Here is a 23,338-nt window from a genome sequence, read left to right as displayed (position 1 = left end):
GTCCCGCAGTCCTACGAGGCTCTGCACTGTATCTCCCAGACTTCTTTCCTTGCCAAGCTATGACCTTTTGGTTGGCCTTTTTGTCAACCTCTGACCTAAATACAGCAAAGGATGCAAGTTTGTCCTCTTTGACCAGGAAGAGGTATAATTGCTGACCAGGGCTCTGAATAGTCTTCTCACCGTTATTTAGGTGAAAAATTAAATCCTGTTTTTTTCTTTTCTTTTTTTTTTTTTTTTTATTCCTCACCCGAGGACATTTTTTGTTCAGGTAGAGTGGGAAGGAGAGAGAGGATCAGAGAGACAGAGAGAGAAACATCGATGTGAAAGGAACACATCGAGTGGCTGCCACCCGCACGACTGACCAGAGCCGGGGACAAACTGCAAACGAGGTACATACCCTTAGCGGGAACCAAACCCGGGTCTCTCAGGACTGCAGGCCGACGCTTTAACCGCTGAGCCAAACCGGCCAGGGCAAATCCTGTTTTTTTCTTAAAGGACTTGTTCATGAAGTATGAGCTTGTTATTGGTATTGTCACTGGTAGAAGAGAGATCCGTACAATATCAGTAAGAATTCTTCCCACCAAAGCAACACTTCTCAAATTTTCTTATTCATGAGAATCACCTAAAGTGTCAACTGAAATGAATATTCCAGGGCTCAACCTGGAAATAGTGCTACAGTAAGCAAGGTAAATAAGCAACTATCTTTTCAAGTTATCAAAAATGATTTGAAAATAAGTTGTCCAAGGATCACGTTTTGTGTACAATTTCCTGCTAGAAGGGTTGATGAGTTAAATAAATAATGATAGCTAACTTTAATGGATAAAGAAAAAATGTCATTCAGCCAGGCTTGATGACTGTCTCTGGGCTAACAGATACAGCCCTTACCATTCAAGAGCCCACCGGTTAGAGTTGGTGACACACAGGCAAATCCACCACCACGATAGCATGTTAGGTGATATGGGGCACAGAAAACAGAGCACCCACTAGAGAAGGGTGTCAATAAGCCCATCAGGAAAGCATTCCTGACAAGGTGACCCTCTGGCAGGAGTAGAATGTGTCTCTCACACGATAATAGCCTAGACGGGGAAACACTAAACAACAAAACACTGTAACCAGGGGAAGTCTGACAGGTGTGTAGTTGGCACCCATCATAAACATTCCAAGAATGCTTGTCATTATTTGCATTATTTATTTTAATTGTAGGCTAAGGCTATAATAAATAAGAAAGGGAAGAAAAACTTCATGAAAATAATCATAAGGGAAGCCCTAGGGCCACTGAGCTTTTAGACCAATCAGTGAGCAAATACTTAGGGTAGATGATGTTGTCTGTAACTCACTTTAATGAATTCACTGACAAGTGATTTAAGGGAGAGCCAGCTATTTCAAGGTCATGGGTCCCGAGCATCTAGAAAGATGAAATTTCAAGGAGGTATCATTAAGAGTATCAAATATTGCAGAAAGGTCTGATATGAATAAGAACTGAGGAGTATCCAAAAGATCTTGCTGTTAGCTATTTATGACATTGTTCTTAACCACCTACATGAGATCACTGAGGAGTGCTGATAAATATTCAGATCCTTGCCTTCCAATTTGGGTCTATTCAATTAGAATCTCTGGGGGATGTGGTTTTAGGATCCCAATTAAAGGAAAATTTAGGAGATTATTATTACGATTATTATTTTTCACACCGGAGTTTTAGCACCAGTGAACTAGAGAGATATTTCAGGGTGTGGTAGGAGCACAAGCAACTGCAAGTAACTCACCATCCATTAAAATCAAATCTCGCATCTGTTGGAAGAGGCTATTACTCACTTCTCGTGTTTCTAAGAAGACGGAATTAGATTAGATGGCGTGTAAACAATTTCCACAGTTCTTGTAGGTCATAAGTAGTTGTTAGATGCTATCTATTTTAATCAGAGTAGGACTAGTACACTGCTGTACTGATTCACGTGGCATGCCTTCTGTTCTCATCAAGGTGCGACTTCACCGTATGCAGAACCACTCTAACTCCTACAGGCAAAGTGAAAAAGGCAGTTTGCAATATAAGTTATGGGGTGATTGTGCTGTGGCAACTTAGTTGAGCTGGGAACTCTGTTTCCCCTAATCCCCTCCCTTATGTTGTCCAGGTTAGAGTTGGCTGAAAGCTGATTTTCCACAAGATTTAAGTAACTGCCATAGCTCCCTGAGAGTGTTTTTGCAGACTGATAATGGTGACAAACAGATGCAGAGATGTCCTGTGGGTTCCAGGTAGTTACTCTCCTCTGCTCCATGTACAGCTCCTTTTCCTAACTGATGGCCCCTTATGACCAACTGTAGCTCCGGATTCACAACGGATGCTCGGCTGTGAAGCTATGATATGGGAGCTACACAGAGACCTCCCCGTAAATGTGCCACATTTGGTAGCACTTAAAAACAGTTGTTACGCAGTTAGCTTCTCAGATGTGGCGGTTAGTGACTTCTACAACTCTCCTTCCAGAATTTTACTTCCCCAGTTCCTTCCCGAATTGTGTAAGGTCTAATATTTATAGTATTAAGTGTTCTTTGAAGGAATAAGACATTTGGTTGTTCAAATTGCTTCTCCTATCATGCCTGTGGTTGCTATAATGGTTATTATTGTATTCAGTGTAAAAAATAGTTGAAAAGGTTAATATTTTCTGGCATAAAAATTATATTAGTATTATAAATATGTAGCATGTCATAAAAGTTTAAGAATTGTGTATTCAACTATCTTTAAGTGAGAAACTAAAAGCTTTTGATTCAAATGAATGACATGACACACTTTAAAAGGCAGTTCTACCCGAGCTCTGTGATATTCAACAATCCACTGAACCACCTGGAGATGGTTTTCCTTTATCTCTTACTTGGATATATCACTCATCCTCAATGATAATATTTGTTTGTAATAATGCAGTGACCCACAGAAATCACTCAGTTAATACTGTGTCATTAATTGGCTTCAATGGGGTAAGTTTTACTCTTATGTAACTAGTTAGGTGCCCTTTTTCTTAGTCTTTTCTTGGGGATGAGTTTCAAATGTTAGATTTCTAAATTAGATAATTGTACTAATAAATTAGTACAAATCTACATCCTCAAACTCAAATAAGTTATTTTGTAACTGCCCCGGCCAGGTGGCTTAGTCACTTGAAATGTCGTCTCCTACACCAAAAGGCTGTGGGTTAAATTCCCAGTCAGGGCACATACCTATGTTGCAGGTTCGATCTCCATTTGGGGCGCTTATAGGAGGCAACCGATTGACGTTTCTCTGTCTACAGTCTCTCTCTACCCCTTCCTGACTCTCTCTAAAAATCAGTGAACATATTTTCAGGTGAGGATTTAAAAAAAGTTATTTAGTAACTAAGCATATGATACATTTTATGACTTTCCAATGAGAATATAACATACTTAAGCTACCTCATATATTTCCTGTCAAGTCACACAAAATAAAAAAATTTAAAAAATACTTCCGCCCTGCCTGGCTTGGCTCAGCGGTTGGAGCATCAGCCTGCAGACCAGAGAGTCCCAGGTTTGGTTCCCACTAGGGGCATGTACCAAAAAAACAAACAAACAAAAAAAACCTTCCTTGACCTATTTATGTTCCTAATTATCCTATTTTCTGAGTGGCTTTCATAATAAAACTCGCCTATACTTGCTTTATCTCCATTTCCTCTGTGCTCTGTACTCGTTAAAGATGTGCAGTTGGCTGGGCTCCTAACACACCCTGAAATATCTCTCTCTAGTTCACAAAACTCCGGTGTGAAAAACAATAATAATAGTAATAATAATAATCTGAGTTTTTAAACTGAGATCCTTCAATCACATACTCCAAAGATTCTAACTGAATAGTCCCAAATTGGAAGGCAGGGATCTGAATATTTATCAGCAATCCTCAGGGATCTCGTGTAGGTGGTTAAGAATAATGTCATGAATTGTTGCCTTGGAGATGAGTCCAGAAGCAGCACCTTTAACCCACTACACAGTATCCCTAGAACTTTTTTCATACTCCATATATTTCAAAATAAAACTAAAATCAACATGGGAAATCATGATTCAAAGGCCAGAAACTCCAACATCCCAGTGCCCATGAATACTCCTGCAGATATAAAATTAATAGGAAGCCTTTACTTTCAAGTACGTACAGAAATGGGAAGATTTAACAGGAAGCAACAGCAACTTAAGATGGCCAAAATGTAGCTCTTTTGGATGCCTACATTAATTTTCTTGCATTCAAAATTAGAAAAATCTGGCTTTAAAACTGAACTGAATGAATGAGAAGCTTTTCTTGACTGAAAATCAGAAGCTTTTAGGAGGAGCACAGGTAAATTGCACTCAGAATAGAAACCCAGAAAAGCGCATCTCAGGCAGAGCAGAAACAGTGATTGTATTCATTCCTTGGACTAGAACAGATTTACAAAATCTACCTCAAGATTTTCTCCCTGAGTTTCTCCAGAAACACAATAAAGTCACATACACACACACACACACACACACACACACACACACACAGATTTAATTTAACTGTTAGAACATGTGATCTTGGCCATTCTGATCTATTCCAATTAATATACCTATGGATTTCTGGGAGCAAAACAACAGAATTATTAAACAGGGTTTGCTGAGAGTTTTTTTTTTATTGTAGAAAGCCTGGTCACTTTAGGAAGGGTTATAGAAAACTCAGATGGGATTTAGAAACAAGAAACAGAAACACGTGTAGGGTTGTTCCAAGGACTCTGAGAGGGTGTTTCCATTGCCCTTATTAATAGTGCAGAAGCTATTAAGATGATCATAAACGGGGAAGCTACTAAGGCTCTGCAGATACTGGGGCTCCTTATCTGTTCATAACCACACCAACTAAGTTGCTTCTCTGTCCAAGTACAGCTTCTGCACAAATGGCAGGGATAGCTAATCAACTGATGTCTATTTTTTAATCAGAACCTGTTCCCTTCCAATGAGGGAATGCTATGGCACAGAATCACCTGATAGGATGAGATTTTCTTGAAATCAGTGATACCCACATACCCTTTCCAAGAAGATGAAATGTATTTAGAACTAAATAAACCAGACACTAAATCAAATAAAATAAAATAAAATAAATGATTCTAAAGGAACTACCCCAAGAGGAAACTAATCTTGAGACTGACTGACCATTTGTTAATTTTACCCACAACTCATGTCCTCTCATACCCAGGGATACTCAGCAATTAATGGTCTTCCTAGAATCAGCCAACAGAACTTGCCTTCAGGGCGCGAGGTGCTGTCTCCATCTGGCCGACTTAACTAATATACAAACGTCACTGGAGATATTTTTTATTCTACCCAGGTCCCCTGTTTTTGTTTTGTTTTGTTTTTATCCTCAGCCAAGGACATTTTTCCATTTTCTTCTTCAGATAGAGTGGGAAGGAGAGAGAGGAAGAGAGAGAGAGAAACATCGACGTGAAAGGTACACATCAAGTGGCTGCCTCCCGCACGACCCAACGAGGGACGGGGACAAACTGCAACCAAGATACGAGATACCTGCTCTTAGCAGGAACCGAACCCGGGTCTCTCTGGACCACAGGCCGACGCTCTACCCGCTGGGCCAAACCGGCCAGGGCCCAGGTCCCGTCTTTTCAAACATCTTGTCTGCATACTCTCTGAAGTCCCTGCAACTGGGAAAAGGGTTCTCCTCCAGAAGAGTCTCAGGATAGCATAATAGGGATTTGATCTTCCTTTCAAGGGGCAGGTACCCTCTCCCTACTAGGCAAAGGACCAGGGCTGCTGGGAACATGGAACACAGGTCACTAGCCCTACGAAAAAGACCAGAGTTATAGGGTGAGTTTTCTATCCGTGCTGATGGATGTTTCCTGTATGGGGAGGTGAGGCAGAGTAATCTCCGGTAGGCAGAATAGGCCTGGGGATATCAAGTGAGGAACACTTCGCTTGAGATACGGGCAATACTTCTTGTCCATGTGGAGTTAAGGGACTGCTTGAGCAGAGTGGGTACAGTGTTTAGTGCCCAGGCACTACTGTGACCACTGGGAAGGCTGTCCACAGAAAATGGGGTAACACTCCACACCTCCAATGGTTCCCATGCGGCAGGGTACAGGTGCCTATCTCCTATATTTCAGGAGAACAGGGACACAGAGTGCTCGCAGTGAGGCATGGGGTGCCCACAGAAAGGCCCCAAACAGCCAAGAGGCTTACAGGAAAGTCTCTAACCCTTGGCTTGGCATGTGATTGTCTCTCCGTAGAAGGTAAACTAATCCACTGTACCTCAAGAGACCCCTTTTGGGGTGCATCCTCGCCAGCCGAGAGATATTTTATCCTGGGTCTCTCGAAAAAGAGGCTAATCTTCTTTTGCCACACAGCCTGGCTCCAATATAAAGTGGGCAGTGGATAGGTTTGGCCAGTAATGGCACCATTAATTTCATTGCTACCTTGCAGCTAGACCTGTGGTGCCATTCCCAGGGGAAGTGGATGAAGGTCCCGTACATCCAAACCTCTATGACTCTCAGGGATGACCATAAGCTATGTACTACCTGTGAAATTACAGATCTCTCTGTAATTGCTACAGAGTATGAAAGAAATCTATCATCTATCTATCTATCTATCATCTATCTATCTATCATCTATCTATCTATCTATCTATCTATCTATCTATCTATCTATCTATCTATCCATCTATCTATCTATCTATCTATCTATCCACACACACCAGATGTTAAAAATTTCCAAAAATGGTTGAATGAATTTGTCAGTTCTTTGCCAACATTTGGGTGGCGACCCTATCCTTGAGGGATTGAAAACAACTGTTCTTGTTTTACAAATGAGGTCTGTACAGGGCCAGAGGTGTGGCTGCAGAAACAGTTCAAAGCCCCCCAAATCTTATATGGACCATCTTTTAAAATGCAAGCTTCTAGAAGGTAATTCTTCCTAAAACAAAAAAACAAAAACAAAGCAAAACAAAAAACTTTAGCCATCTGAGCAGATCAATTTAACTTATTTCAGCTGTTTCTTTCTAAGCTACTGTTTTGAAAGAAATTATTATCTTGATATTTTAAGGTAACATGAAACACATAAGCATTGATTGCTAGACAAGTCTTAAGTTACCCACTGTCACTAAAAACAAGGTTTCTACAAGTTAAGAATTCTAATTAGATTGAAAAGGTATAGTTTTGTTAATAACAAGCACAAGGTATAGAGATATTTTATGAAAGAAAGTGAGCTGTTCTAAAGTTGGATAATTTCTGGGTGGATAAGAAAAAACAAACCAAAAAGGGACTAGGAAAGTTCTTGAAGTTTCATGAAGAAAAATCTTGTGAGGAAATTATATGGCTAAATTGGATACTAAATTTAATTACTTAAATGAATATAAATATCAAGAGTAAGCTACTACAGAGTTGAAGTTTAGTTCTTCTTTTTCACTCCGTTAAAGGGACAAGAATTTCCTCGCAACCTTATTTTTTTCTTAAGCAATTTGATTAATTGCACTTTGATAAGGAATATTAAAGCATTTATATTTTTCTCCTTATCTAATCCCTCCAGAATTAGGAAACTCGTAATGAGTATTATTATTTTCATAAAAATATGTTTGTTTGCATGAATCCAATAAGAACATATAATCCAACAATAGGGCACATACATCCAGTCTCCAATCATGGCTTTATTAACCAGGACTTGGACTAGAATGTGTTTTACTAGCCAGGACTTTGACTAGAATGTCATGTTAGAGAAAGACAGGACTAGACTCTGGATGTCACCAGGAAGCTTTAAGGAATTAAGATTGACTTTGGAAGCTCATAAACTCCCCTTGGAGTAACAGCCTGGTACCTTGCTTATTTACACAGTTCATGACAGTTTTTCCAGGTTAAGAAGCAAAGGTTGCCTTCCTGGCAGATGGCAAAGAACCCCAAGACATTTTGGGGACCTTGAGAACTTGAGGGATTCACCCAAACCTATAGGTACTGCAGGCAAAGCCTGATGGCAACTATGTAGCTCGGCTTCTTCACCCTGGGAGGCTAATTAAAGCTCAATCTGGAGATTCCTTAGGAGGTCCTGGCAAAGCAGATTGAAGAAAACCTAATGATTAATTACTATTCTTTTTGTGTTTATGAAAATAAACAAGCCAAATTGAAACTGGACTTAATGCAGTAAATGAAATGGTCTTAATTTGGTTCTTTGATAAAAATGAGGGTGATTTTATGGGGAGACATTGTGTTTCAATAGGATCTGTGATACACCATTTTGGATATTAGACTCTAGTTCAGTTAATTGTCTTCAAAGTTTTATTCTTTACCTATAAACTGAAGGGGATCCTGAATTTTCTAGTTTAATTAAACATTTGGCTACAACTCTCCAAATTAATGTTTCATTTTTCTCCCATCCTTTGACTTGAAATTATTGAGAACTAAACTTTCTTTCTTCTATCAGACCATTCATCATAATTACTGTCATTTTAACTTTTGCCCCAATAATGTTGAGATTTGTAACACAATTTGCCTCCACCAGGTTATAAGCCCTACCCATACTGGGGGAATAACGCTCCTTGACACCATCACAACCTCCTTCCATGACCAGGCCCCATCGTACCTCTGACAGAGAGCAGGAATCTCTGAGCTCTGAAGTGAACTTAGTCCCTCTTCAGCAGGAAGCAGCTACAGGACAGACCATGTACCCTTTTCCCATAAAGAATCCAGAGCCAAGAATTCTTGCGGGTGAAATGTGGTAGGCAATTAGACAGACATGAGCAGAGCAAGACAATAGGCCAGGTACAGAAGAGTGGAAAGCCACAGGTGCCTAGCAACAGGCAAAACTGGGAAAACCGACTTTACACCCAGGGTAACCTTTCCTATCCTAGCATATTGCTGGTTATATGGTTTAGACCCCCTGAGCTTTCCTATCACCGGCCATGTGGTTTGGACCATCCCCTGACCTTTCTCCCTGCTATGTTGCTACTCATGGGGGTTAGACTCCCTTACATGGGAAACACACTGGGGGCCAAAGGCTTCATGCTTAAGCCTTTAAGGTTCTGACCCACATCAAATACATCTAGGTCTCAGCTGTGTTTCAGCCCTAGGCCCATTAAAGCAGCAAAATTGGACATGTGACACCATGACTGACATGAGGAGCAGCTATGATGACTAATAAGCCCTGACCTGACAAAGATCAATCAGTAGAGACCACAACCCTGAAAGGGCACACCTGGAAAGCTGATGAATATTCTATTGGGTTCTTCCCCTAACACCTCCAAATAAATACCCTCAAGATGGTGGACCCAGCTCAGCTCCCTATGGAGCATGCCCATGCCTTTCCCGAGGCCCTTCCCCCAGGCATGTTTTCCTTGCCTCTCTTTTTCTCCTAAGCTCTAAGGGTCCTTCTTTTGCCTCTGTAGCTTGTCCTGAGCCCATTTCCTCTATGGCTCAGTTATTCTACCTACAAAAACTTTCTTTTATAGTTTGAATCTTGACTCTGAATTCTTTCTTAGCCAGAACTCAAGAGCTGAGGTTGCTGAACCAAAGTCTGGTCTAATTCCACCGGTCTAACCCCTGGTGCTGTTTTGCTGCCAACAGAATCACTTAAGGTTGTCCTTAATACTGTAGTCTCAAGCCACCCAATACCTACTATATCAAAAAGCATGACCAACAATAAATATCTTTACAGGCACTCTAGGCGACGTATTCACCTACCATTTGAGTACCACTGACATACATAATCTAAGTAGTTAAATTGAGGCATATAAGAATAACAAAAACAATTGCTCTAATATCTAGAATAAATGGATAAATCCTTTAAGGTCTTATGCAAGCAGTCTTCCGAACATGTAGGGAAAGTACTTGCATAGTCATGTGGACTAAAACAACATGTTTTATGAATTTATAAGTGGAGGTTTCATGGCTGTGAGCCAGGATACAACTGTAATCCAGCATAAAACTACTGCCTTACAACTGTTCAAATATGATCCAGCATAGCTCTGAGCAGAAAGAGAAGCACTGAAAAGGATGTAACTGATAACCATAAAAGAGCTAAAGGAGGCTTTAGGAGCTAAAATAAGAAAAGACAATAGTATACACTTGGAGGCAGAAGAAGAGAACAATTAAGGAACCAGATAATGTGTTAAGTGAGTGAAATCACAGAATTGCTGAATTAGATAAACTACATTTGATTCTAAAATCTATGATTATAAATCATCTAATTAGTTAATAAACATTACATATATTAAAATGTAATGAGTATTGATACATGATGGCAAAGGGCATTGATAATATTAAACCAATAGTAAATAAACACTGCCTTCCTTTTAAAGGGAAAAATTTTACAAGGCTTTAAGATATTTGAAAAAAATTACACTAAAAATTTTAAAACTGTAGATGAGGAATAGAGTAAAGAAACAAAATGGAGTCACTATAATCAAGTTCCTAACTTACTGAAATCAAGTAGGTTGAGTCATAAGGAAGTTTTTCTATTCTTGTTTATTTTTATCCTCATCTGAGGAAATGCTGATTGACTTGAGAGAGAGAGGGACAAACATCTATCGGTTGCCTCCCACACACACTCTGACTGGGGATTGAAACTGCATCCCAGGTATGTGCCCTGATTAGGAATCAAATCTGCAACCTTTTGGTATACAGGACAATGTTTCAACCAACTGAGCCAAGCAGAAAGGATTACTCTTGTTTTAAGTGGCCTGGGAACGTAAAACTTTTGAACTTTTCAGTCCTGAGTCAAAACATGGATATGTCAAAATTCCAGATAACTCTCTATTGCCCCCTGAAGGACTAAGAAAAGGTTAATGTATCCAGACCACTTGACATCCATTACCCAGCCCACCTGTCATCAAGAGGATTACCACTTTGGACGAATCCAGAGACTAAGAATGCAAGACTGATTCTTCCAAAAAAATGTACTTTTTACTGTAAGAACCCTCAGTTATTCTTTCTTCTCCTTCACAACACTCTGGATCTTCTCTACTTGTGTTTCTAGTTTGCAAATCCTAAGACCCCTAAATAAATGTTTATCATTTATTTCTAGCTAAAGCCTCCAGACTCTTTTTGAGTTCATTTGACAAAGAGATAATTCTATTTTAATAGGATAAATGCACAGCACTGGCTACATATGTAAAACATTTATAAAGCCCATTATAAGTTATTCAAATTTACATGAGAAAATTTTGATATATTAGAAATTAATTCCATGCTACAGATTGAAAGAAAAATTATTTGAAAAATATATTATAAGTTCATAGAGGTTATTTTCAAGAGCATAAGAAATGAATGACTAATATGCCAATGAATTATTATTATTCACCACTTTTGCTGGATAAAGTTGCATGTATTAATTAAGTCATGATTTTTAAAATGATATAAGTGCCAATCACACACTTATCAGAAATGTATCAAGTGAAATTATAGGTTAATTTTCCACCTTTTATAATCCTATAAATACTCTTATGAATAAAAATGCCTGTCTCTTTTCATTGGAAAAGCATTCTGATATTTTCTCAAGGATAAGCTCGTCATACAAATTTGTGTCCAATATCTTGTTCAAATAATAAATACAAATAACTATTGTCTGTGTTGGGTCCAAAATGGTTTATAGATCCCTGTAACATGACTTACTCTTTTAGCCCATAACCAAAAAGTAATGACTTTTTTTTAGCTATAGTATTCAAAAAAAAAAAGAAAGAAAAAAAACAAAAACTTTTTTGTTCCTCTAATTAATGGGGAAGTAGTTTAAATATTTTTATTACTTAGAGCTTTGTAAACAAACTATATATGAATGTAACAAAGAAAGGTTTAAAAAAAAAATAAAGGTTTGTTTTTCCCCCCAAATCTGGTTTCCAACAGCCTGTTTTGCCTTATTAAAGCAATTCTTATTCCTATTTTCTATGTAAGAGAAAGTAAAAGTATTCCAGATGACAAATATATTTAAGATTCATCAACAATTTTTCTGGTTGCCTTTGACAAAAGGAAGAAATTGGGGAAATGGCTTAAGTTATTTTCATACCCATTTCAAGCCTTTATAACAATGCTTTTAAAATGACTATGGGTACGTGTGTGTGTTTGTGTATATATATAAATTTGGTTTCATTGAGTTATCATGAATCACCTAAATAGTTACAGTACTCAAATATTCTCGTGTCTGTGTATTGTTTTGTTTTTTAATTCTTACCCCAGGATATTTTTCCATTAATTAATTTTTTTTTCTCTACTGATTTTAGGGAGAGAGAAAGAGAGAGGGAGAGAGACATAGAAACATCAATGAGAAAGAACATCAATTAGCCACCTCCTGCATGCCCCACACTGGGGATTTGGCCCGCAACCTGGGCATGTGCCATGACGGGGAATTGAACTGGCAACCTCTTGGTTCATGAGTTGATGCTCAATCACTGAAACACACTGGCTTGGCAATCCATCGATTTTTTTAGATAGAGTGAGAGGGAGGGAGGGAGAAATGCATGGATTGGTTGCCTCCTGCATGACCCTAACTGGGCCAGGAAATGAACTCATAACAGAGGTATGTGCCCTAGACTGGGAATTGGAATTCAAACCTGAGAGTCTTTGATCTGTGGGCTGACACTGTTACTGCTGAACCAAACTGGGCAGGGCGGTACTTAAATATTTTAAATGGCTTTAAATGCTTCTTGCATATTTTGAAAGTGCATTTAAATATCAAAGGGTTTTAAAAGTCATTTGTAAGGAACTGCTGGGACAACTTCAAGTGTACCGATATTCACATCATGGGGATGCCAGAAGGAGAAGAGATTGAGCAAGATATTGAAAACCTATTTGAAACAATAATGGCAGAAAACTTCCCTAACTTGGTGAAGGAAACAGACATACAAGTCCAGGAAGCACAAAGAGTTCCAAACAAGATGAACACAAAGAGGCGACATCAAGACACATCATAAACAAATGCAAAAGGTTAAAGACAAAGAGAGAATCTTAAAATCCACAAGAGAAAAGCAGTTAGTCACATGCAAGGGAGTTCCCATAAGACTGTCAGCTGATTTCTCAAAAGAAACTTTGCAGGCCAGAAAGGAGTGGCAAGTGATATTCAAAGTGATGTAAAGTAAGGACCTACAACCAAGACTACTCTATCCTGCAAAGCTATCATTTAGAATCAATGGTCATATAAAGAATTTTACAGACAAAAAAAAAGCTAAAGGAGTTCATCACCACAAAACCAGTATTATATGAAATGCTGAAGGGTTTTCTTGAAGATCAAAAATACAAACAATAAAATGTCAATAAATATATACTTATCAACAATTGAATCTACAAACAAAATGAACAAGCAGAACAGAAACAGGCTCATAGATTCGGAGAACTTTTTGTTGGTTGCCAGATGGGAGGGGGGTTGAGGAAATGGGCAAAAATGATAAAGGGATTAAGGAGTACAAATTAGTTGTTAGAGTGACAAACTTCAAAAGGAAGGGGAAAGGCGGGAAGAGATAAACCAAAGAATTTATATGCATATATGCATGATAAATGAACACAGATGATAGTGTGGGGAAGGCAGGAGGGGGGCAGGAGAAGGAAGGAGGGGGTCAATGGGGAAAAAGGGAGGGATATCTGTGATACATTCAACAATAATGATAAAAAAAAATAAACAACCACTAAAAAATAATAAATTAAAATCATTTGTATCTTAGTGACAAGAAACTTTTCAAATCACCTTATGAGCTTCTGTCCAAATGTAGTAACTATTTTAATAGAGACTAACTCTAAAATGCTGCATTTCTGATGTCTTCTGAAATGGGTCAGACCAGAGTTCTAATTTCAGTGACAACCATAGGAATTGTCCACTTGCCTTTACATCATTTTATGGTAAAAACAAATAGATAGGAGTTGATTTGTGGGTCTCTGAGGTCCAAAAGTTGAGAGCTTCTTGGCGCCTGGGGGATGGCACCTGGTGGCCATGACCATGCCACAAAACAAATATATTGAGTTGCACCATAAGTGCTATGGGTATCATTTGGACTACCATGAGAAAAAGAGAAAGAAGGAAGATTGAGAGACTCATGAATGTTCAAAGAAGGCAAAAAAGATGATTGGTCTGAAGGCTAAGCTCTACCATAAACAGCTCCATGCTGGGAAAATACAAATGAAAAAGACTATTAAGATGCATGAAAAGAGAAACACCAAACAAAAGAACAATGAAAAGACTCCACAAGGAGCAGTACCTGAATATCTACTGGACAGTCCCCAAGCTAAAGTACTTTCTAATATGATTAAACAAAAACAAATAGAGAAAGCAGGGAAATAGGAAGTCCCTCTGCCCAAAGTTTGTGCCCAGGGAGAAAAAGAGGTATTAAAAGTTATTTTAACAGAAAACAGGAAAAAAAAAAAAAAAGCATGAAAGAGCTCTTGATGGTTACTAAAGTCTGCTTTGTTGGAGATCGTTTTACTTGAAAAAGCACCTAAATATGAAAGATTCATTAGGCCAATGGGTTTACGTTTCAAGAAGGCCCATAACACATCCTAAACTGAAAGCCACATTTTGCCTGCTAATACTTGGTGTAAAGAAGAATCCTTCATCCCCACTTTATATACTTTGGGTGTCATTATCAAAGGTACTGTCATCAAGGTAAACGTGAGCAAGTTGGGCCTTGTGACACAAGGAGACAAGGTTCTTTGGGGAAAATATGTCCAGGTTACCAACCATCCTGAAAATGATGGATGCATCAATGCAGTCCTACTGGTCTGAAAGCACTTTCAAACAAGTAACTTCTTATAATTATTGAAGACTATGCAATAATTGGGAAAACTCCTTTACTGTGATGTTCCTTAATACTATCTCACAGCCTACATGTCTGCAGTCATCAACTATTTATTCTATTGTAAACAATATTAAAATGGCCTGTTTTTACAAAAAATAAAAATAAAAAATAAATAAATGGACAGTGTACATTCTTGCTGAATAGATTTCATAGTTTTCCTCTGAACCTTTATCAAAAACATGTTTGTGAAATTATTTTGTATGTGATTTGTATTTAAAATTAAACTATAACCTCACTTCTCCACAAAGCACTTAAGTTTAAAAGCTTTTATGCATTAAATGCATAAAGAAATGCAAAAGCTCAAATGCCACCCTGTTTTTCTGCTGATTAGAACAATTCTGATACCTAAATGACCAACATTTCACAATGCAAAAGATGTAGGTCTGAAATACAGATGAGAGATACAGCTAAAAGACTAGAAAACAAGGTTGTACTCCTGTCTCTTTCACTTATTAATAAACAAATAACCCTGTGATTTAATCGCTCTTGCCCTCTGTTCCTTTTTCTATTAATTAAAAACAACAACACCTGCCTAACAAGTATAACTCAATGGATGGGAATAAGGATTTTTAATTTAGAATAAGTCCACACAGATAAATACCTGGGAGCAGCAAAATAACTTAAACTGATGAACAATGGCAGTTCCATGCCTCCCTACCTGCCTTAGAAAAGACATTAGGGCTCCTTTTTCCACCTCAGTCACAGGAAGGACCCAACAATGGAAATGAATGATAAAAAGCCACACCCAGTCCCTCAGTGTACTTTCCTCCGTTTTTGTATCAGTGATCAAGGCTTTACAACTTCACCCCCAAATTGAAATGCTTTTCAAATGTCAGTAATTATTAGATACTAGATTTGCTGAGCATTCAAATCATAACAGTTGTGTCCAATAGCTATATGTTGGAAGTATTTCATATGCACTAAGGTGTACGGCCCTCTTACAGTGAAGACTTAGATATGTATTCTGAATTACCCCCTGCCGAAGCCCCTTCCTGGTCCCAATATTCATCCTGAGTGGAAGATTTAGGTTCATTACTTATTTGAAAGAGTGGTTCAATAGAGCTGCTCAGGTCTCAATAAATCCCAAACTGTGAAATATAAAAAATAAATTTCACCAATAAAAACATTCAAATATTACTAAACAAGAATAAAACTCAGTATGAATGACTAATGCGCTCAAATCCATTTCTTTCATGCCTTTAAGTGGCTAGGATTAGCATAAAGAGCCTTCTCAGAGTGTAGGCAACAATAAAAACTGCAATAACTCATACTTTGTGGTGACTTTCATTTTTGAATCTGGATATTCTTTAATTTTCATAATAGCCTTGGGAGGTAAATATCATTATCCTCATTTCATAGATGAAATTGAGAGATCAGTAATTTGCCCACAGCTACACAGTAAGTGAACTATATGCTGATTTCAGTCTTGGGCATTGGTACTAAAATTACTTTATTCCTAAAATTTATATAGTTCAATGGCTAGCCCTTCTAGAGAAATAGTATTACGGTAACAGCCCAGTTAAAAATCCAGAATTCAGAAACATAAAAACAACATAAAAGTGTACAGGAAAGAGTGGAAAATAACTTGATAGGCATTAAAAAATAATTTCAATGACTAATATTCATTGATTGCTTATCACCTCTGAGGCCCTGTTCTAAATGTTTTATGTGAATTAACTATGTAATCCTTATAGCCTCCAAATCAGTGGTCAAAACTATGAAGTTATCCTTGATTTCATTGTCCCACACTCCACATACAATACAGGCACAAATCCTATAATCTCCAACTCAAAATACGTCTAGAATCTGACCACCTCCCACCACTCGCTCTGTCCTACTTTTGGGATCACTGCCATGGCTTCATAACTCACCTCTTTTCCTATTTGGGTCCTCTTCGATCTGTTCCCTAACCCAACAGCCAGACTCATCTCTTTCAACCATAAATCAGATGGTGTCACCATTATTCCCAAAACTTTCCAATGATTTCTCATGTCCTACTCATAAATATGAGTCTTTGTAAAAGTACTAAAAGGCCTCATGGTCTGAACTCCCCAGACACTCAACCGTGACTCCACCGTTCCAGCCCCATGAGCCTGGCTGCTTATCCTGGGTCCTTCCATACCCTGCACTCCTCACCCTTCTGAGGGGTCCTGTGCTTGTATCTGGCATGGAGAACTCTCCTTCTAGGTATTAGCATGACATACTCCTCGTCATTTTTTCCTGTAGAACCTGTCAGCATCTGAACATGCACTTAATTTGTCTGTCTGGGATTTTTGGAGGGGTGGGGAGTCTATCTCCCACATGACAATTAAAGCTCCAGAGACAGAGATTTGTTGCCTGTCTTGTACCCAGCTATAAGAGTATGTATTTGTCACATTTTAGGTATAGCAGGTACTCAGTATAAATATGTTGAACAAAGGAATAAATTAATAATTCTATGAGGAGTGTCCTATATTACATCCTTTTTAAGAATGAAGAGGCAGAGGAGAGGTATAGAGACAAAATAACCTACTGTTGAGTCACGAAGGTAGAGTGGGCAGAGCTGGATGAGAACTGTGTGGATGAGAACTGTGCCATGTGGCTGCACAGGGCATGCTCCTCTCACTGAACCACACTGCTCTTGGCACACATGCCAGTGACCTGAAAAGGTCTATGCCATGACAACAGCCTGCGGGAGCAATGCTCTGTGCTCACTTACTTTCTACTTGTTACAAGGTTGCTTTTAAAAAAGGTTCCATTAAACCTAATGCTCAGATCATTGTTTCTAAACACAGTTCCCATTAAGGAGAACTAATTTCCGGAGACATAAACTGATAACAAGACTGAGATTGGGGGAGGAAAAAGTGGGTCACCCTGTGCCAGAAGGCAAGAATATGTTGGGAAACTCATGAAGCTCTGTCCAAAGGTTATGTGCACTTAGTAGTTTTCATGTGCAGGGCACTCTCTGTGTTTTCTTCAAATCAACGCTGCATGTAGCAATGTGTCTGATATGCACTGATGCTACGAGACAGACTTGCCCCAGTGAATTTATAGAAAAGGAAACTGGGATCATGGTAGGTATCATACATTGAATCTATGAGTCCACAATGCAGTTATAATCAGGAAAGGATGGAAAGCAGTAAACAAAAGAAATTGAGGGGGAAGGAAAGAGGAAGAAGGAGGAAGGAAAGGAGTTAGTGTGTAGGGACCAAGTGACATAGGAAAAATAAAATAAATAAACAAACATTTTGCCACATACTTTTAATACTTCAGTCGAGGTTCGTCAATTGGATAAAAAGTTGTTAGGAAACAGGATTATCACACATCCCTGAGACAACACCTCACTGCTGAATTATTAATGACAACGAGGAAAGGTAGCTTTCCAATGGAGAAATCAGACCACAGTAACTCTGTAATGATATGTGACATCACCAATAATGGGAGAGACTAATATGACAGTTGTCCTAATGCAATACTCTGACAAATATTCAACGTGAATCTAATCATGAGGAAATGATGAGACAACTCAAAGCTCAGAAATAGTTTTTAAAACACTACCTTGAACTCCACCAGAATGTCAATGCTATTTAAAAAATAATCTAAGTGATAATGCCGATTAAACGCAATGCATGATCGCTGCTTTGATCCTACATTAGATGAAAGCTTAATCTATAAAGGACATTGTTAAACAAGCGAAAAACTCTGAATATACATTCTATTTTAGTGAAGTGTATCGTATTTGCCACATTTTCCCCATTGTAAACTGTATGATTTTATATAGAGTGTCTTTGCTCCTAGAAGTGACACGCTTGAATATTTAGGGGTCTTGTGTCATCATGTCTGCAATATTTCATCTGAGTTTGAAAAAAAAAAGTTTATATCTATAGCTAGCTAGCTCTCTACCTATTTGAGAAAGAAAGAGGAAAAGTTAATGTGACAAAATATTAGTAATTACTAACCTATGCAAAGATTTATTGGGAATTTGTTGAACTTATTCAACTTTCCTATCAGTTGTTTTCAAAGACAGTTGTGGAAAAGCTGTCGTTAGGATTCCTGGACGCAGCTCCAATGTGTGTATGTGCAGAGGCTTCTCCACATCAACAAGCAGTTCTCAGAAACAACGGAATGTCCTGCAATCCAACCCAATTCTGGACTGGAGATAGCATTAGGTTCCACAGGTTAAGTGTTCAGTCCTACAAAACCGCCCCACCCCCCACCCTGCTTAAAATGCCAGTCAAAATCCCAAGTTGTTACCGGTGCTTCTGACAAACTGGCTACATATTGGAGGTTCCCACAATTTCCTCCTTGAACTTTAGACACTAGTACAAGCCCAGGTTGTTACCTATAATTTCTGACCAACAGGCTATAAATCAGAGGGACTCATAACCTCCTCCTTGGGTCTATTAAATCTGCTAAAGCAGCTCACAGAACTCGAAGCCACATTTTACATACTTTATTGCCAGTTAATCACAAAAGGATGTAATTCAGGAATAGCCAGATGAAAGAAGCAAAGGGCAGGCAGGGGAAAGGGCAGGAACTTCTGTCCCTCTCCAGCCAACCGCACATGCTCACAAGCCTGGAAGCACTCTGAACCCTACCCTGTGGGTTTTTATGGAAGCTTCATTAAATAGCCAGGGTTGATTAAATAACTGGCATTTCAAAACTGATTCACCCTCCACACCCTCTCCCTTTCCCAAAAGTCAGGTGTGGGACTTAAAGTTTCAACCCAGTCATCACATGGTTGGTTCTTCTGGCAACCAGCCCCTATCCTTTGGTGGGGTCCAAAAGGTACCTCATATTCCCCCCAAAATTAAAAATAAAACTACCATATGATCCAGTAATTCCACTTCTGGGTATCTATTTCAAGAAAATGAAATGACTAATTCAAAAAGACTGTGTGTGTGTGTGTGTGTGCGCGCACACACGTTCCTATGTTCATTGCAGGATTATCAACAACAGCCAAGATGGAAACAACCTAAGTATCCATCAATGGATGAAATGGATGACTGGATAAAGAGATGGAGCATATATGCAATGCAATATTACTCAGACATAAAAAAGAATGAAATCTTGCCATTTGCAACAATATGGGTGGACTTGGAGGGTATTGTGTTAAGTGAAATGAGACAGACAAAGACAAATTCCAAAAAATTTCATTTATATGTGGAATGTAAAAAACAAAACCATATTCAATGATAAGAGAATGTATTAGTGATTGGCAGAGGGAAGGATGGAACAGGAGGAGACAGATGGAGGGGATCAAAAAATACAGTCTTCTAGATAGAATAGCCCCGGCTGGTTCAGCTCAGCTGTTAAAATATAAGTCTGTGGACCAAAGGGTCTTGGTTTGATTCCCGGTCAAGGGCATGTACCTGGGTTGCAGGTTGGATGCCCGGCCCTGGTTGGGTCGTGTGGGAGGCAGTCAATTGATATGTCTCTCTCACATCAATGTTTATTTCTTTCTCCCCTTCCCTTCCTTTCACTCTATCTAACAATTAATGGAAAATATCCTCATGTAAAGATTAACAACAAAATAAAAACAATATACAATAAGAAAACTATTTTAAAAGTAAAAATAATTTGTTGTCCTAGATCCATTTGTGTTAATACATGAGTTTTCTGGCCACCTGAAATTCTTCCATTATAATTCAAAATATGTAGCTTTTCTCCATTGATTACATCAAATTTTACATACAGAAGTCACAATACAAAAAGTGTCTATAACAATGGTTAACCTGAAGGTAGAATTTGTGTCAAATCCACATTTTTTCTACCCATTGGCATTCTAAATATTTCAAGTTTGTGAATGGGGTCACAGATTTAAGTTTTAGGACAGTTGACTTCCATAGAATACTAGCATTAGCTTTCAGAGCACACCATAGCTAGTGTTTACTTTAACTTAATGGCCCAAATTCAAAATTATAATCTCCACGCGCTATATGAAAATTATCTATTTAGGCCTAACATCCTTTCAACGGTACTAAAATTAGTGGTAGTAAAAGTTAATTTTGCAGTCATATTTTTCTCTAAGTCAGCTTTATATGAGGCTAATCATCACTAAAAAAAAAATGCAAGTGTCTCTCTTCATGTGGCAAAGACAACTAACTACTCAACTTGGAAATGTGTCCTTTTGCAGGGTACAAATTGTTGCTGCGAAGCATCTATCCTGTCTAGGACTATATTCCCCACATGCCTCCTCTTCCACCCCACCCTTGTATCTTGGTGATACAGCCCATCTGACTGTTCTCTATGGAATGTGAACAACCTTTCCGGAATGAAATAAGTATCAGATACACAATCCTCCTCCAACTGGCTCTGTGCTTTGGGCTGCTGAACGTTGTCGATGCAGCAGGGGAATCTGAGGGGACCCTTGAGAGCTAAGGAACAACCAGAGGGGGAAAAGAATATGGCCCCACACTAGGGAAAGCCACCCAATAAACATCCATTTTTCTTTAGGAGAGCAAGGGATTCATTTTTGTTATGTCAACTCTGAGATTTGCCTTTGTTACCACATGTATGTATTGTTAAGTTCACTATTACACATAGAAATCAACTGACAGAAAACTTCCCAGAGAAGCATGACCTACGTATGCTAGCTTAGGTCTGTCTCCTTACTAGATTTGCTTCCTAATGCCAAGTCTCCCCTGTCCATAATACGCATTATTTAATGAATATTTTGTTTATATCTACCCTTTGCAGTAGATTGTAAGATTCATGCTGTCTATTTTTTTCCTGAGCTTTAGTCACAACACCTAGATTAGTGCTTGACACACATTGGCATATAATAACTATCTCAGACACTAATGAGTGACTGTTATTTAAAGTAACATTTCTGTCTACTTGAGAATAGAAGGAATAGGAGAAAATAATCAGTAGTCTGATGGTGAGGATAATTTCTAGTTCTAGGAAAGTAGTGTAATATCTAGGATCATTTCATAGCACTTTTAAGCTACCCAGTAATATTTTTATGCATATGTACACACACACACACACACACACTACAAATCAACTCAAGGTTGCAGGGATAACTCAGAGATATTGCAGGTTCAGTTCCAGACCGCCACAATAAAGCGATTCTAACCCTTTGCTGGTGGAGGGTCTTGCCTTCAATATGTTAAAAATCACAACATCTATGACGCGCGATAAGTGAAGCACAGTAAGACCAGGCATGCCTGCATCTCTCTTCTCCAGGTCAACCCAATGAGTCAGAAGGCTCACTTTCTAAAAGTAACATCCATTACTTCTCATAATTGACTGGTTCTTATCATATTTCTTAAAAAAAATAATACAATTATAAGAAAGAAAATTTGATGATCATAGCTAATATGTTTTAATCCCCACAGCTAATATATGTACTAGATTGGTTGTCCAAAAACAGTTTGAAAAAGGGTAGCTTTTGGAGTAGAAAAGCTTTTGGTGTAAGTTGTGGAGGAAATAACCCACTTTAATCATTTGGGAAAGGACATTTGTTATAAAATATCAAATGGCGTCCTGGGGGGCAAGAAGTAGATCCTAGGCTAGGCTTTTGAAACCACACACTGCCTTATACTTGAGCACCAAAGGAAGTGCTGCTCCTGTTACTATCAAGAACCCCACTGCCAAGGGTTAGAACTGCCAGCTCCCACACTATTTTGTCTCTGTTGCCATGTATACCAGCAGAAGGATGTAACCTTATTCCCTCACCTTTCTCCCCATAACTCACCTCCAAATTCAAGTCTCACCAAAACCCATCAGATTAACATAATCTAAAACACATAGAGAAATCATGTTGAAATTTGCCTGGGTAATGCACGTTTTAGTCTTCCAATCTTTGTATTATAGAAAGGCTCACTAGAGAAAGGTTGCCATAGACACTGAGCTAAGCAACCCAGGCTATTACAGACAACTTGACTGGCATGTTTTACAAAGGCTGTAAAAAGCTCCAGCCACAGAGAAATCCAGAGCCCTCTCCTTCCAGCTGCTCCTCCCTGATTCTAGCCCTTCTTCAATCTCTTTCTTTTCTAGGTATTCATTCTCACAAGGTGACAACCAATCTCCCTGAGAGTTCATTGCAAGTTTGCCCTTCCTTGAGAAAATTTCACCAGCCACATGTGAGACAGATGCCTTAATGGCTTAAAAAACATTCATCTCTGCCTGGCTGGTGTGGCTCAGTGGTTGAGTGTTGACCCATGCACCAAGAGGTCACTGGTTGGATTCCTGGTCAGGGCACATGCCCAGGTTGTGTGCAAAATCCCCAGTGGGGACATGCAGGAGGCAGCCAGTCAATGTCCTCTCTCATCAATGTTTCCATATCTCTCCCTCTCCCTTCCTCTCTCTCTTAAATCAATAAAGAAAAAAATAATAAAATAAAAAACATACAGCCCTAAGGACCAGAAATATTACCAGTTTCCTTACAACTATTCCTTATGCATCTCAGTCACCACCAGAAATCCCAGTTTCCCAGATTATCCATCATTAAAACATCAATTCTTATATTCAATAACCCTCCAGCCCTTCCCTCACAGGCCTCATTAATATTCCCTTTAAAACTTGCTCTCTAATATACCAACTTTTCTCTGAAACTCCGTCAACTTATATTTGTTATCTAACTCCACGGTCTTCTCC

At 38.7% G+C, this 23,338-nt stretch overlaps 1 protein-coding gene and 1 pseudogene across 1 annotated transcript in view; one reads left to right on the top strand and one right to left on the bottom strand.

The window, feature by feature from the left end:
• The window catches only part of LRFN5 (leucine rich repeat and fibronectin type III domain containing 5), a 288,423-nt gene that overhangs the window by 218,965 nt on the left and 46,120 nt on the right, over nt 1-23,338 (bottom strand). The gene's annotated exons all lie outside the window — the stretch shown is intronic.
• On the top strand, nt 13,900-14,682 carry LOC118639305 (annotated as a pseudogene).

This window comes from Molossus molossus, unplaced genomic scaffold (genome assembly GCF_014108415.1).
Source record: "Molossus molossus isolate mMolMol1 unplaced genomic scaffold, mMolMol1.p scaffold_m16_p_1, whole genome shotgun sequence".
NCBI lineage: Eukaryota > Metazoa > Chordata > Mammalia > Chiroptera > Molossidae > Molossus > Molossus molossus.
The sequence above is the reverse complement of the archived record's forward strand: the minus strand, read 5'-3'. Positions and strand labels throughout refer to the sequence as shown.